We start from the raw sequence: 17,844 nt of genomic DNA, 5'->3' as shown, positions 1-17,844 counted from the left end.
CTATAGGAGTTAATGCTCATTGCTAGGGGGCTATAGGGGTTAATGCTCATTGCCTAGGGGCTATAGGGGTTAATGCTCATTGCCTAGGGGCTATAGGGGTTAATGCTCATTGCCTAGGGGCTATAGGGGTTAATGCTCATTGCCTAGGGGGCTATAGGGGTTAATGCTCATTGCTAGGGGGCTATAGGGGTTAATGCTCATTGCCTAGGGGCTATAGGGGTTAATGCTCATTGCTAGGGGGCTATAGGGGTTAATGCTCATTGCCTAGGGGCTATAGGGGTTAATGCTCATTGCTAGGGGGCTATAGGGGTTAATGCTCATTGCCTAGGGGACTATAGGGGTTAATGCTCATTGCCTAGGGGCTATAGGAGTTAATGCTCATTGCCTAGGGGCTATAGGGGTTAATGCTCATTGCTAGGGGGCTATAGGGGTTAATGCTCATTGCCTAGGGGCTATAGGGGTTAATGCTCATTGCCTAGGGGGCTATAGGGGTTAATGCTCGTTGTATAGGGGCTAGACCTAGGACCACAGGGTGTACAGGGCAGTTATGCTCATTGCTTAGGGGTTTCTTCACTTACCTGTGAAGATGTCACTGAAGTTCTCCTTCATCCACTTCAGTGCTCAGCCTGGATCGCTTCTCCGGGTCTTCTGTGCAGCCCTGTGAAGAGACGTTTGCCTGATCTCACGAGAACTCACGAGATTAGGCAGGAGAAGCAGCTCCGACACTGTCCACTGCTAATTGGACAGTGTCAGACTGACGTAGCTTTTCTTTTTATAGTCAGAAACGCCCTTCTGACACTAAAGCCTTAATTACCATACAGGGCGCCAAAATTTACGGGGCTCACAGCTCCAAAACGAGGGGGGCTAGGGAGGTAATTCAAAGTGCACTACAGTCTATGCAGCTGCATCTATAACATGGGGCAGAAAGCTGCACAGGTTGCAAAGTGGTGAAAGGTCCTCTTTAAGCTTAGGTATCATTAGGAAAAGTATACAGATCAAGCTACTGTCTAGAGGTGGAAAACAAAGTACACAATAAAATGCACAAAAAAACAAACAAAAACAAAACAATTACCAAACAACCAGGATGTCTTTAAGCAAGTATTTATTCAATGTAATCTTCCAACAGCAGGAGATTCGCACATCTTAAGCAGCAGACAGAAAAAGCAGAAGGGACAGAATAAGTCGCAGCAGGAAGTCCAAATGCTGACCTCAGCAGGAGACGAGACTCGTGCCCACCAGGCTCCAGGCTTGGACATCAATACACACAGCAGATATACAACATCTCAGCTGCTGCAGGACCTAGTGCGCTAGGGTCACACCTTCTTGCTTGCAGGACTTTTCTCTCTACATTTCATGCAGAGAAGGAAACAGAATCCTCAAATGCAGATGTGAACCAGGCCCAAGTCTGAATCTGTAAACTCAGCTGCAACCCAAGTGCAGTGTTCAGAATGACACTAGGTTAACACTAGCATTTGGGTTTCTGTCCTTCAGGTCCACATGGGGACCCGAAAGACAGAGACCCTGTCCACTTAAAAAGCAGCTACCTGCAGACCCCATTGACTATAATAGAGTCTGCCATGTTTACGATGATTTTATACTAAAACCAGCAAAGAGAAAAGTTCTTGCAGGACTTTTCTCTCTGCTGATTTTAGGCAGATTTATTGTTGGAGTTTCCTTTTTTTTTTTTTTTTTTGGTTTGTTGGAGTTTACTGTGGAGACTCCAACGCTAGTGTGAATCCAGCCTTATCAGTCACCAATGAAGCTGGGGGCTGAAGGAATACAGAATGTGCATTACCGTCCCATGGGCTTCACACTGATGACAACTTGTCAGAAGATGATCAATAGTTGACCATTCCCTTGTTGAAACAGTGTATGAGTCAGCAGCTAACAGAATCCTAGTGCTCACACGGTTCTATATGCCCTGTGTCATGGACAAGTAACTTATTATTAACAGGGTTGTCCAAACAACCCATGTGGAGTCCAGGGGAGGTGTAAAATCTATTTAAAAAAAAAAAAAAGTAAATGGGGAAACATTGATGTATTGGAATATCATCACTTGTCTCTCTCCAGGATAAGCTGACACCACCAATTGGTCTCAGTAGTCACTTGAGGCATAGGACATCAAGCAATAAAGCCCTTGCACAAGCCTGGCATGAACAGACACTGGGAGCAAAGTGCTGGGAGCATGCGAGGTTAGTTTACACAGTCAGGTCTTGGTGATAGGTTTTAGATTAAAAAAAAACAAAACTAAAGAAATAATAAAAAGAAAGCAGAACCTGTCCATTACATGTTCTCTCCCTCTACGGTCCAAACCTCGAATTTGCATTAAAACCAGAACCTGGGGGGGAAAACAACAACCCTAAAATGCATCTTTCCCAGTAACTAGCTGGTGTTACCATGGGTGTTTTTTTTTCTTCTTCAATAAAAGAGCACCCCTGCCTAATATTTGTCTCATATGCTTAAAACCAATGTAAGTCTATGTCCATGATGTATGTTCTCCCCGTGTTTGCGTGGATTTCCTCCCATTCTACAAAGGCATACTTAAATGAGAAAAATAAAATGTACATTATGATCCCTATATGGGGCTCACAATCTACATTTAAAAAAATAAATAAAATAAAAAAAACAAACAGATGTTATCCATATGTTATCTTTTTATGACAGACCCAAAGACATTAAAGAGGACCGTTCATGCCCTCCTGCACATGCAGTTTTATATACCGCTAAAAAAGCAAACAGTACGCTGAATTCGGTGCGCTGTCGGCTTTCCCGATGTGTGCCCCTGGACTGGAGATATTCGTGCCGTTAATTTCAGCACTGTTCTCTGCCCACTGTCAGAAGGGCGTTCCTGAAAGTCTAGCTGTCACAGCTCAGTGTCATTCCTGGATGACAAGCTAGACTGTCAGAAATGTCCTTCTAACAGAGAGGAGAGATCAGTGCCGAAACTAACAGCACCCTGTCAGCTTTCTAGCGATATATAAAACCGCATGTGTAGGAGGACATGAAAGGTCCTCTTTAAATAAAAAAATGAGGATGATCTGTTCTTCTCTTAGGGAGCCTTCACACGGAGTATACACGCGTATCACATTGAAAGCAATAGGTAAAAAAGCTGCCCACTGATTTCAATGGGGAGTGCGCGTATGCCGGCACCCATAGAAATCAATGGTATCTGGTTTTTACGCTGCTCATTCTGAACGAGTTTTACGTTCAGAATGAGCGGAGCATAACTCCGTGTGCAGACTCCCTTATATATATAAAAAAAAAAAAAAAAACAGACAGACCATGCAGTTCGTGTGTTTAAGGCTAATGTCCCAGTGAGCTGCAGCCAAAAAGCAGCAAAAAGACTGTGGGGGAAACTAATAAATAAAAATTCAGCAGTGCGTTTCACAGCGTGATATAAGTCGTGAGTCAACAATTTTGGATGGATTTGGAGGAACATTACCAAAATAAGTGATTATACTATATAATTATTACTGTATAATTAGATGTGGTTTGTTACATATTTACTTTTATAGGAAATCAATCACTTGCTCTTTAATGAATTAGAGCGGGGTAGTCAACATTCAGCACTCCAGGTCTTGTAAAACTACAACTCCCAGCATGCATACTTGGAACTTTCATGGAAGTGAATGGAGCATGCTGGGAGTTGTAGTTTTACTGCAGCTGGAGTGCCGAAGGTGACTCCTGAATTAGAGGTTCTTTACTGCTTCTGATAGTCCATGGCTGTCAGCCATTTATGAAGGAATCAGTCAGATTGTGGGAAAATAGAGAAGTCAAAGTCATTGGTTTTGCCTACAGACCCCACGGCTAAGTCTAGAATAGAGTGGTTTAATCAGGTGTGTCATGGATCCAGTAGGTGGCGCTGCCTCAGGTCCAGGAGTGTTTTTAGCTGTGTGGTCTGGCAGCCCATCACAATTAACACACCTGAAGCTTTGACATTTTCGGTTTCGAATTGTTGAATTAGAGGTTAACTTTGTCTCTTCTGTATGCAATCCTAACCCTTACCCACCTGGTTTGACGTGGATACAGCAAGAGGTGCCTCATACTAACAGTCACAAAGGTGACTCAGCTTTTCACTCACTCACTCACTCACTCACTCTGTGATCACTCTGAAGGTCTGCAAAGGTCTTAAATATCCCGTTATCTAGGATATGACTAAGGGACAGGACACCCTTATCCCTCCACCCCTCGAAGCCCGTTAGCACAGTAAATTCGATCAAGCGATTATTATGCCACAGAGGAGTAAATGTAGTAAAGCCACAAGTACCTAACAGTTTCTTCCCCCTATCCCATACCTTAAGAGGGCTAATGTGGGGAGTCGAGAACGAGCGGTTGCACATCAGATTTCTAGCAGGCAAGACCGATATAAATCAGATTAATTGGTCATTTATACTCACCAATTTAGATTCATACTGGTCTGGGCAAAAATTGGTAACCTACCTTTCTGTGAAAAGGCGCCCTAAGGTCCTATGCACATGGTGGAAAGCTGGGCCAGCAAATACATTTCTTACATAGTCTGCATTTCTGGGTCAGATCGCAGCTAGAAGACCAGGACTCCTTGAGTGATAATGCAGAAGGACAGTTTCCAAATGTTGGAAGAAAGATCAGCGCTTACCCCAGTTGCAGTATAATAAAATACTATATTACATACAGACACACAACGCATTTTGGAGGCTCCAAGCTCCTTTCTCAAGTGCAAGTGGTAGACAATTACCACTTGCAGTTAAAGCAGCTTGGTGCCTGCATCACCGTATGAATCACCCTGCGCGACAGAGGATTAAGCAGCTGTGTACAGCGCCATTCACTATTCCTGCTATGAATAATAGAGCTGTGACAACCATAACTCAAGAAGGTGAGCAGCTAATCTTGTGGTGTCCTTATTTTTGCTATATACACAATATACTTGATGGTACTACATGAGATGCTGCTCGCTGCCGTGTTTGCCGTGACCTGCCTCCTTAAAGCTCTACAGTCTGGGTTTGTGGCCAAGAAATATGGCCGATGTGCAGAAAGGATTGATGGCTGATGGTGGGACCAATCATACTGCAACATAACCAATTGCCCAAGAAGAGAAGGGGGTGCAGTTTAGGTAAAAAGAAAACTCAAGCGTACACAGATCAGCAATCCTAATAGAAAACCTAGAATAAATCAAGGTGCAAAGAAATCTGACAAAAAAAAAAAAAAAAAAGAGAGAGAGTCACCATCCAAGGACTCATGACAAAAATCACAGACAATGTTCAACAGAACGTGTCAGGACTATGAAGGAAACAGACACTGTAGCAGGATAGGAAGGAAGAAGAACATGTCCTGTTTTCAATATCTAACCGTATGGTGATAGGACCACAAGAGGTACTAAGTAACAGATCAGACTCTGCTCACATTGAATCAGGGTCTCCCTCCTTAAAAGGGGTTCCAGAAATTTAAACTTCTCACCCAAGACCAATGATAAATGTCTGATTGCAGGGAGTCCAACCACCAAACCTCTAGGACCCCCTATTTATTTACAATGGGTTCCTGGTGTTTTGACAGCAACAAAACTGCTGTAGCCCACCTAACTCTAGGTTCACACCAGTGCTTTGGTTTCTGTTCTTTGGGTCCGCCTGAGGATCCAAAAGATGAAAATCCAATCCACTCAAAAAGAGGTTATCCACAGAAATGGGGTCTGCTCGGTTTGTGATCAAAAAAATACGGAGAGGACAAGTGGAGTGGGAACGGAATCCACAAGTGAAGCTAGCCTGATTTATTACCTCAGAAAGATACAATTGTATTAACACCAATATGAACAGAGCCTTAAAGGGGTATTCCCATGTACATTATTTTTAAATTTGCAGATAAAAGTTAAATATTTTTTAAAATATAAATAATTAAATATATTGCAGAGTTTTAAAGATTTTCTCTAAATATCTTGTGGTCACAGTCTGTTATCTTGATCGGTTTCCAGTGGTTATGACCATGAATGCAGGAACTTCCTAAGGTCAGAAAATCCGCCATGATTTCATTATCGTACCCAGGATATCTTCTGATACATGTAGTGTCCTTGCCTGATAATCCGGTTACAATAAGAATATCATGGCTGAGTTCCTGACAAGTCCCAGACCACAGAAAGTCTCTGTATTAGTGGTCGTAACCATTGGCAACCGATTAAGACAACAGACTGTCACCACTAAGAAAGTTAGAGAGAATCTTTAAAACTTTGCAGAATTTTTAATTACTTATATTTGCAAAAATGTTTAACTTTTAATTATCTACAAATATAGATAAGATTATATACATGGAAATATCCCTTTAACTAAATACAGCCCCACAAGTATTACTAGTAGTACTGGAGGCATGTGCTCTGGAGGCTGTACTATAGGAGTGTGTATGGATCTGCAGCAATGCACTAAATGTTCAGGCCGGTGCCTCACACGATGTAAAAACTGCGGTTTGCCTGCAGTGGAAATGCTTGGGAAAAAGATGTGGCGTTTTACAGTCTACATTCTAGTGAACCCCATCCCCACTTTGAAGTAAAATACGTGCAAGCAGCGGACGCACTGCAATCTCCAATACTGTCACAGTTTTGGAAATTCTGCAAGTCAATTACACCTACGGAAGGGCAAGCAGTTTCCCTATAGGTATAATTGAAGCAGAAAGTCCGCAGGAAGAACCGCGATAAGTTGCCGACAATTTTTCCCACAGCGCTTTTTTTTTTCCTACTGAAGGACACATGGGGCCTTAGCCTCAAGGTTTTCCAGCTTACTGGAAAAGATTCAAGATGGCACACCTACTATAATCAATGTTCACACAATGCAACCATTTACTCAGCTACTTAAAGAGGACCTTTCATCAGATCGGGCACATGCAGTTTTATATACCGTATTTTACGGACTATAAGGCGCTCATGGGCAATGCGGCTTATAGTCCAGTGCGCCTTATAGTCCGTCTCGGTTCATATATAAGGCGCACCGGACTATAAGCCGCAGTCCGGTGCGCATTATATGTTCTTGAAAGCGGCGGCAGGCAGACTTTGCCAGCGGCCGCTTAACCCCCCGCGTGCCAGCCGCTTCTATTGGAAGCGCTCGGCAGGCGAGGAGGGGCTCTATCAGCAAAATCATGCTGATAGAGCCCAACCGTAATCTTGTGAAACTTACCGAGCGGTGCAGGGTGGGCGGGCATTCAGGCCTCCTCTTCCTCCGATGTTCCGTCCTCCTCCTCCGCCGCTCGCTGATAATGGCCTGGGCGCATGCACAGTAGTAGAAGCATTATGATATTGCGCATGCGCCCCGGCCATTATCAGCGAGCGCCGGAGAAGGACGGAACATCGGAGGAAGAGGAGGCCTGAATGCCCGCCCGCCCTGCACCGCTCGCCCGCCCTGCACCGCTCGGTAAGTTTCACGTTCTGTTTCAGCGTGACAGCAGGGCTGCCGGACACTTCCCATTCATTTCTATGGGAGCCGGCATGCCAGCGCTCCCCATAGAAATGAATGGACTGCTTTTTTCCATTCATAGAGCGCTCGCATGCCAGCTCCCATAGAAATGAATGGGAAGTGTCTGTCCATTCATTTCTATGGGGAGCGCTCGCATGCCGGCTCCCATAGAAATGAATAGGAAGTGTCCGGCAGCCCTGCTGTAACGCCGGCGTGTACTGCTGTGATACACGCCGGCGTTCCGTACTGTGAATGCACCCTTACGGTGCCTTTTATGTATGTATGGAAGCGGCACGCAGACTTTGCCGCCGCTTCCATAGGTTTTTATGTGCGCCTTATAGTCCGGAAAATACGGTACTGCTGGAAAGCTGAGAGTGCGCTGAATTCAGCGCACTGTCAGCTTTCCAGCAGTATATAAAACTGCCTGTGCCCAAATCGGTGAAAGGTCCTCTTTAATAGCCAAAACTGTTAATGGAAAGTCAACACAGATTGGCAATGGCTGCTAATACTACAACAAAAATATGAATCCACTGGAGTCAATGGGCGCTTTCAATTGTTGAGGGCCATTGGATTTGTAGACAAAGCTGCTGTTTTTTTCTGCAAAAGTCAGGCAGCCATTACAAAACAGATCTCTTGTGCATAAGACCGGTGACACAATTCCTTCCCAGTCCCCATACACAAGCACACTTGGCTCAGTAGAAATGCTCCTTCAGCATTGATCACTACAGATCAGTAGACCTGGGGTGAAGCTGTAATAGATTATTACTTATTACTTATTTGTCTGCATTTACTGCCAGACATCAGGATTTCTCAAGGATTTACAACCCGTAAAGTCTATGGTACAAACTGTAATCTGCCTGTGACATCTTGCTTTATTACCATGGAGCAGCATTTTATTAAGGTGATGTATGTACATTACTCCCTCACCACCATCTTTTATGTGTGTCAGTGCACTGAAAAATAAACGAAGCAACTTTGCGGTTGTTTTCTGCAAAGTCAGCCTAAGAAGAAACCTGAAATCTACCTCTATTTACTTCAATGACACTAGGTTCACACTAGCGCTGTGCTCTCCATCATTCAGGTCTTCCGGGGAACCCAAATAATGGAAAGCCATAGCGCTAGAACAGCAGTAACACAAACACTAGCGTTTCAAAACTGAACACGGCAGAGAGAAAAGTCCTTTGTGCAGGACTTTTCTCTCCTCCGATTTTCAGCAATTGTGTGACGAGACTCTGGTGTAGATATGAACCCAGCCAAAGGCCGAGATCACAGTGCTATCCATGTTTTTCCCAGATAGCACACTGAGCCATTCATTTCTATAGGCCCGTACACATAACTGTGAATTACAAGGTCACAAATGCGAGCCGAGAAATATAGAACAGGTCTTATTCCGTGGCTCCTATGCATTTAATGAAAGGGACTACGGAAGCACAGGCGGCACACAGGAGACATTCACGTGTCCTCTGTGTGCCACCTTTAAATCACGGCCAGCTGTTTGGCCATGGTCGTCTGCAACCAGCCTAAGAGGCAGAAAAAAGAAGCACCCTACCCAATCATCAGGCTGACAGAAATGTATGTGTATGCCCGGCGACCCAAGGAAGTAACAGCAGTAGGATACCGGTCACAAATCAAATTAAACAAGCTTTATTGGCACGTCCAAATAGATATTTGGCATTGCCAAAGCTAGTAAAGTGGGGGGGGGGGGGGTTGGATTCGGGTGGGTATGGGGGGTGGTTTGGGGTATAACAGTCCGTGGAGTCTCATCTTCTTCTTCGTTGGTGACCACTATATGGGGAGGTGGGGTGGGGCGGGTGTATTGGGATAAATATTACAGTCCATGGAGTCTCATCTTCCTCTTGTTTGGTGACAGCTGGACACGTATTGGGCAGCGATCTCCACAGTGGCCTCTTCTTCTCCCAGTAGGATGAAGAGTTTCCTCTTCTCGTCTGCAGATATGAAGTCTGGGATGTGGGCAGAGAGTCTTTGGTAGTAGACGGCAGTGTAGCAAGAAGTGGGTCTCGTCTTCTAGGGCCCCCTGGTCACAGTGCTGGCATAGTCTGTTCTCCCGTGGCTTGTACGTCTGCCTATGTCACCCCATCTCTATCTCTAGGTTGTGGGCGCTCAGTCTGTACCGGATCAGGGTCTGTCTGTGTTTGGGGTGGCGTATTCTCTCCAGGTAGGTGGCCATGGTGTAGTCCCTTTGTAGGGATTGGTACACGGTGAGTTTCTTGGAGTTATTTATTTCGTTTCTCCATTCTTCAATGTACCGCTCTCTGTTTGCCTCTGTGGTCGCCTTTATTTCCGCCTTGGTTATCATCTGTTGGTGTTTTTAGTTTGGTGGTTGGCTGCTTGGTTGGTGAGTGTCTGGTTTGCTCAGGTGGCTTAGCCATGCTTGGTGGTGGTAGGAGTCGGGCTTGCTCCACTGGATGTGTGCCTGGAAAGCTAGCCCCCTCTTCTGTATGGTGAGGCATAGGGGGAGTATGCCTAGCTCTGCCCTGCAGGCCATGTTGGAGGTGTTGCGATGGACATGGAGCAGGTATTTGCAGAACTCCAGGTGGAAGTTCTTTGTTGGACTGGAATCCCACTTTGACTGGTCTGGGTAGGTGGCTGGGCCCCAAACCTCGCTGCCATAGAGAAGGATCGGGGAGATGACTGCGTCAAATATCTTCAGCCAGACCCTCACCGATGGTTTGAGGTGGTACAGTTGTCTTCTGATGGCGTAGAAGGTTCTGCAGGCTTTTGCTTTCAGGGTTTCTATTGCTGCTTTGAAGCTTCCTGATTGGCTGAGCTCCAGCCCCAGGTAGGTGTAGCTGTTGGTTTTCTCCAGTGTGGAGCCGTTCAGTGTGAATTGTGGGATGGAGGCTTTATTGTAGCCCTTCTTCTGGAATACCATGACTTTGGTCTTCTTCTGGTTGATGGGTAGGGCCCATGTGGTGCAGAATTTTTCCAGCACTGACAGGCTTTCTTGGAGGTCTTTCTCGGTGGGGGCCAGGAGTAGGAGGTCGTTGGAGTATAGCAGGAACTTCACCTCCCGGTCATTCAGGGTGAGGCCTGGGGTTGGTGAGGCCTCCAGGGCTGTAGCCAGTTCATTGATGTAGATGTTGAAGAGCGTTAGGCTCAGGCTACAGCCTTGTCTGACCCCTCGGGCCTGTTGGAAGTATGCTGTCCTTTTCCCATTCACCTTCACACTGCACTGGTTTCCAGTGTAGGAGCTTTTGATGACGTTGTACGTTCTTCCTCCTATTCCACTCTCTAGGAGTTTTAGGAGTAGGCCTGGGTGCCATACTGAGTCGAACGCCTTCTTAAAATCTACGAAGCAGGCGAATATCTTGCCTCTTCTGGTGTTGTGGACGTGCGTCTTGATGAGGCTGTGCAGGGTGTAGATATGGTCTGTTGTGCGGTGGTTTGGCATGAACCATGCTTGGCTCTTGCTGAGGATTTGGATGTCTGTTTTTTAGTCTGTCTATGAAGTCTGGATCTTTTGTTTTAGATCCAAAGGCTGAGGCGTTCAGCCCTTGTATGTTCCAACTACTGATAGTTAGTGGTGCCATCTTTGGTGTGTAAACCTTGTAATGAGCTGTCCTGCAGAGGACAGGTTGGATTTTTGGTTGATAGCAGTGTGGCCAGGTATTGGTTCGTGTGTGTCACTGTTGTGGTCATTGTAGTGACTGCGGACTCCAGTCTCTCTATTCCCTTTATTGTCTCTATGTCGGTGCTCTGGGTTGCTCTGGTTGGCTTTTTCTTAATAGGCCTCTTTGGGGGGTTTTGTCTTGAATATTGGCGGTTGTCGGGTATTATTTCCATGGTTCTTTGTCTTGTTTGTTGTCTAGGCCCGGGGGCTCTGTTGAGCACTAAGTCTTTGAATTCCTTCGCTAGTAGGCTGACGCCATGTTTATTGAGGTGTTTGTTGTTATATAGGTGACGCTTATCTATGGAGGGGTGTTGTGCCAGGGTGATGCCTGATGTTGGACTGATTCTGGTCGCCAGCTCTTCGTTGATCCCCATGATGGTAGCTTCAGAGATGTCTTCTCGTGGGAGCAGAGATGACAGGATGATACTACAGTCTGGGAACTGTTGCTTTGCTTTCTCTGCTAGTTGGACCAGTTGGCCCGCTATCTGTTGGTGCTGGTCAGGGAGATCTTCTGTGCCTGTGTGTATGACAATGTGTTTCGGGGTAGTGAAGAAAGGCTTGCAAATGACGGTATTGGCTTTTTCAATGGTTGGGCTGTGGATTTTCTTGACTCTTTGCCATGGGAAGAGCTTTCTTGTATTAATGTATTTTCCATTGGAGTCTATGATCAGGACTATATCTGGGTTTGAGGTTTTCGTTGTTTGGGGTTGCCCAGGCTCTATTTCTGGGGTGATGGACAGTTCTGATTTTTCTTGTGATGTGTGAGGCATTTCTGGTTTATTGATACCTTGATCAGAGTCTGTTCTGTTTCCCTCCCCCTCTTCCTTAGATCTTATCTCTTGTGTCTGTAGTTTCAGGCCAGTTAACTCTTTCTTTAGATCTGTGATTTCCTGTAGGCACTGTGCCGTTTTTTCCCACAGCTTGGAATTTTCCTGATGACAGGCTGCTATCTCTTCTTTCAGATTTGCATTTTCCTGGATAAGTTTGTGAATGGCTTTTGTGTCACCATTTATGCTGGGCAGTTCTCTGGCTGCTTGTGTGTCCTTGATATTACAATTTCTCTCACAGTTGTGTTTATGAATAGTAAAATCTCTCTCCAGCCGTGATGCAATCTCTGTGAGGGACTCCAGTGAGAGGTGTGAGGGAGCGGAGGAGGGCTTGCTGGCTTGTGTCTGTGTGCTGGCGGATGAGATTCTTGGTTTGGGGGAGGTCACAGGTAATTCACCTGAGTCAGTGGGTGGTCCTGTGTCTGTCCCCCTTTTGTTTAGTTGTGCCAGATTCTTGATCTCTGGGAATTTTTCTATACACTGGTGAAGGTTGTCCTCTTTTCCTTGAATCATTAAAGTCCCATTAATAAATATCGATGTTGTGAGAATCACTTCGCCGGCCCCTTGTAGGTTTTTTATTCTGATTGTTATTTTGCCTGTAGACGCCTCTTCTGTTGTTGTACTCTTGTAGCAGTCACATATTGCATTGTGCCAGGCTCCTATATGGTCGGTGTGCATAATGAGGTTGGTCATTCTTTGGTTTGATGTGTAATCAGCAAACATGTGAACTACAATAGAACCAGAATGGATCAGATTAAGGGTGAAGCCCAATGTTCCAGAAAAACTTTTTGTTGCAGATTTTGCTGTTTTTTGAGCCAAAGCCAGGAGTGGATTGAGCAGAAGGTAAAAGTATAAAGAACTTCCTATATATTTCCCATTCCTTTTGGAGCCACTCCTGGATTTGACTCATGAAAACTAGGCAGAATCTGAAACAAAAAAAAAGCTGCATTTCTACATCGTGGGCCTCAGCCTATTGTGGTTTTTGGGTCTCAAATAGATATTTCATACTGATGGCCTTCTCCACAAGCCACCACAGACAATCATTAGATGCGAGTTGTCAACAAACTTTTGTCACACGACACATATGACTAGTGCTGTGTTTTTTACGGTCTTATTCACATGTATGCTTTTTGCGGATTAGTTAATTAAAAAGTTATTAAAATAACATTAGCGGTGCCTAAATAGCCTTTTTAAAGGCTATTCACGCATATGTGGGGCTCATACAGCATAATTTTGCTGATAGAGCCCCTTTAACAGAATGACATCGGCAGTATCTGGAATGATCTAATAAGTATGAGCACCTTAACAACTGCTAGACCAGACTCCATAAGTTTTGTGGGTATCACAGTGGCACACGTCCTCTCTTTTGTTTAAAGAGGACCTTTCACCATTTTGCCCATAGGCACTTCTATATACTGCCGGAAAGCTGACAGTGCGCTGAGTTCAGCGCACTGTCGGCTTTCCCGATCTGGGCCCGGTGTGAAGAGCTTACGGTCCCGGTACCGTAGCTCTTCTATGGTCAGAAGGGCGTTTCTGACAGTTAGCCAGAGACGTCCTTCTTCACAGCACAGCCAATCGCGCTGTGCTGTGAGAGCCGGGAGGAACGCCCCCTCCTCTCCCTGATAATGCTCGTCTATGGACGAGTACTGCGAGCAGAGGGAGGGGGCGTTCCTCCCGGCTCTCACAGCACAGCGCGATTGGCTGTGCTGTGAAGAAGGACGTCTCTGACTGACTGTCAGAAACGCCCTTCTGACCATAGAAGAGCTACGGTACCGGGACCGTAAGCTCTTCACACCGGGCCCAGATCGGGAAAGCCGACAGTGCGCTGAACTCAGCGCACTGTCAGCTTTCCGGCAGTATATAGAACTACCTGTGGGCAAAATGGTGAAAGGTCCTCTTTAAGTGTTAATGATGAGCACCAGAGGCTTAATGACACAGAATACATGAACACACTTTGTGAATGAGGGTTTAGAATTCCATATGGATCTACATAAACCTGGCTACATTATTTTACCCCTTGTTCACATCTGTTTGATAATCTGTTCGGAAAGTATGCATGGGGATCACCCGAACGCATGTGCAAGCAGTGTGCAGTGAAAGCACATGGACCCCATAGACTAATGTGGTCTGTGTGCTTGCCGCACACAAATCATGCAGACAGGAAAGTAGATTGTGAACTACTTTCCTGTCCACAAGTTCCCTGTGGAGATCTAGCGGCAAGCACACGGACTCCATTATAGTCTATGGGGATCTGTGTGCTTTCACTGCACACCGCAAATGCATTCAGTATTCCGTTCGGGGACCCCCATGCGGACTCCCCCAGACGGAATACGAACGCAGATGTGAACGAGGGGTTAGAAGAAAAACTCCAAAACAATGGCTTGAGAATATGTAGCTAGGTAAATACCCTTGCTTTAAGAGTGATATAAAAAGAAAGGTTTTATATAAGAATTGAAACACTAACATTTTAACAGCTGTAAAACTGGAGAAGGTTCACAGTCTTTTTCTTGGACAGATGTTACACAAGGCTTAACGTCACAACTAAGTGATTTCAAGTGGTTTTCAGACCTTTCATCGGACATACCGTATTTTTCGGACTATAAGACGCACTTTTTTTCCCCAAAATTTTGGGGGAAAGGAGGGTGCGTCTTATAGTCCAAATGTGGCCGCAATACAGACCCGGCAGCCGCTGTAATAGGAAGGCGGATGCCGGGGAGGGTTAGACGCCGGCACATGTGCCGGGGCCTGAGACATCGCTACACTCCTGCCCTGCATGAAGCCAGCAGCGGCAGGAGTGATGCTGCTATTCCGCTCCTCCGTCCCTCCCCGCAATAGCAGCATCGCAATAGCGATGTCTCAGGCCCCGGCTCCTGCGTGGCGATATCGCAGGAGCCGACCTGTTCGGGTGACAGCCGGGAGCCTAATGAAGGCTCCCAGGCCTGTCACTGCTATATTACCATTGCGGCTAGTCTATGACCAGCCATAATAGTAATATACAGAATGTCCCATAGACGGCAATACAGTTGTATTGCCGTCTATGGGACTTGCAATCAAATGACCGCAGGTTCAAGCCCCCTACGAACTAATAAAATAGTTAAAAAAAAAAAAAGCTTTAAAAATAAATAAAAAAATGGAATAAATAAGAGTTCTAAATCACCTCCTTTCCCTAGAATACAATGTGGCCTTGCAGCTGTTGCAAAACTACAACTCCCATATATTAAATATTTTACCATTTTTTGCTTCAAAAATTTTTTTCCCTATTTTCTTCCTCTAAAACCTAGTAAATACGTTATACGTCATATCAGGAAAATTTCCCAACACATACCTATGACAAAAGATATATATATATATATATATATATATATATATATATATATATATATACACACACACACACACATATATATATACATACAGTATAATTTTATATATATATATATATATATATATATATATATATATACATATACACATACATAGTATATATAAACACACATATCAAATATCAATCTATCTACACATATAACAAGGCTATAGATGCCAAAAAGGCAACCTGGTGGATAAAATCTGATATATATATATATATATATATATATATATATACACATACTGTGAGTTTTTCCCAATTTATATACCAAATGCAGGGCTCAAACAAACTGAGGCTATAGTATTAAAACTGCTAGAGGAAAAAAAAAGTTTCAGGATTTATCTTCAGGCGGAGTCTGCCTTGAAATCCCATTGAAATTGGAGGCAGAAATAAAAAGTGGTTTTTTTGAGGCGGTCTTTGCAAAAACTGCTCCAAAAAAACAGAGTTCTTTTTTCTGCCTCCCATTTATGCCAATGGGGTGTTAAGGGTGGAATCTGTTTTAAGATAGGTTATGAAGCTGCTTTTATCCTTTAGCAGAAAAATCAGCTACAGGAAAAAATAAAAATCTGCTCCTGAATCCCAGTGAAGTGAATGGGAGAGTCAAGAGGATTTTTCTTTTTCCACCTGCAAAAAGCTCTGTGTACACTTACACTAATATGGAATGTAATGGCAACCAGCACCATATTTTTCCCCCAAAGTGGAACGCACTGCTATGAGCACGGTATTAGCGAGCCTTCACACGGAGTTCACGCTCCACTTATTCTGAACATAAACTCGTTCAGAGTGAGCGGCGTTAAAACCAATCCCATTGACTTCTATGGGTGCCAGCATATGCGCGCTACCCATTGAAATCAATGGGAGGCTTTTTTTTCCCTATTGCTTTCAATGTTATACACGCGTATCACATCAAAAGCAATAGGTAAAAAAGCCTCCCATTGATTTAAATGGGGAGCGCGCGTATGCCGGCACCCATTCATGTCAATGGGATCTGTTTTTTACGCCGCTCACTCTGAACGAGTTTTACGTTCAGAATGAGCGAGTGTAAACTCTGTGTGCAGGCTCCCTTATAGATCTATAACATGACACTAAGCATTTCTGAGTCTATTATTATTGTTGTTTATTTATATAGCACCATTATTTCCATGGTGCTTTACATTTTACATTTGGGGGTTGCATACAGTACACAAAATATACAAACAAATATAATACTAACAATGACCGACAGGTGCTGTGAGATAGAAGGCCTTGCCCGCAAGGGCTTACAGTCTATGAGGGTAAGGCCACGTGTACACAACTGTAGTTGTTTTCAGTATATTTTCCGCAATTACAAATAGTATACAGATCCATTCACTTCTATAGCCTTGATAACACATCTGTGCCTGGGCCAAAGAAACCATCTGCAAAATATAGGGCAGGTCCTATTTCTACTCGTATTTTTACCAGACTTGCCCATCATAGTATATGGGATCATACAAGTCTTTTTGCAGATTTACTTATTTCCAGTTAAAGCCTCTACAGTTTTGGAGCCTCTAGCCACACACGTATTCCTTTTAGATACAGAGATGTGGCTCAATAATAGACAATATATTGACTAAATACCCCATTATATTGGTCCAGCCATGATATCACATCATTCATAAGATTGCTGAAGCCGATCACTGGCATTGGGGGTCATTTTTCTATCCACAACACATGACCACTGGAGACTAGTGTGGCCATGTAGCCACTGAAGGACAGACAGGGACCACCAGAGCAGCAGCGGATGTAAATCGGGTAGTAGTTTTCATATTATACCAACGTTCTGAAAATCCAAGACTCCACCAAAGAGATTTTCAATAGTTATGCTTAGCAGGGCTGTGGAGTCAACTACAAACTAAATGATTAATTATATTTTACAATAATTACAACTAGATGTATAGTTTGTTACTTTCCAAGGAATACAATCACCAGATTTATAATGAATTAGAGTAACTTTACTAGAGTCAGATCAGGAGTCAGTGGTTTGGCCTTAGAACAAAAGATATTACGTTTTGGTTTTTTTCAATCATCATTTGCAAATCCGATGCCCAATAACATTGCTTAACATAACTAATACCCATGAGTAAACGTTCCTAAAATACACCCTGGGATCTGTGACTAATACATCCAATCTAACACCAGTCTGTCCAGCACCAGCACCTAGAATACAATCTCCATCTGCAAAAATAACACCGCCAATCTCCCTGCCGGGCATAGTCCTTGTCTAGCCAACAACCTTACCGGCAAGCTAAAGACAAGTTAGCACTTTAGGGCCCTTCCTCAAGATTATAGCAGGTGAGTTCTGAATATATACAGTACCTATACCATAATGTTGTATAGCGATTGCATTCTCTCACTTCCAGCACAAGTCTTGGCACCAGACGCCAATGGGCACAGCGTTCTGCTTTGTTTCCCCAGCAGCAGAGTATAATACAGATGAGAAGACCAGGTGACTGCAGGGCAACACAGAGTTCTCTGGACACCAAGGCCAACTTATCATGGAGATGCAGAGCGAGAAAGGGTTAAAATAATGGTACCTCAATACAATGTATCAGCTGGCAGTCAGACACATGAAACCTGAGGAGCCGGGCACCT

The 17,844-nt window shown here is 44.4% G+C and overlaps 1 protein-coding gene across 2 annotated transcripts in view; it reads right to left on the bottom strand.

Moving 5' to 3' along the window:
• The window catches only part of APC (APC regulator of Wnt signaling pathway), an 89,329-nt gene that overhangs the window by 71,173 nt on the left and 312 nt on the right, over positions 1–17,844 (bottom strand). The window lies entirely within an intron of this gene.

The sequence above is a fragment of the Leptodactylus fuscus genome, chromosome 1 (genome assembly GCF_031893055.1).
Source record: "Leptodactylus fuscus isolate aLepFus1 chromosome 1, aLepFus1.hap2, whole genome shotgun sequence".
NCBI lineage: Eukaryota > Metazoa > Chordata > Amphibia > Anura > Leptodactylidae > Leptodactylus > Leptodactylus fuscus.
This window is presented reverse-complemented; position numbering and strand designations above follow the sequence as displayed.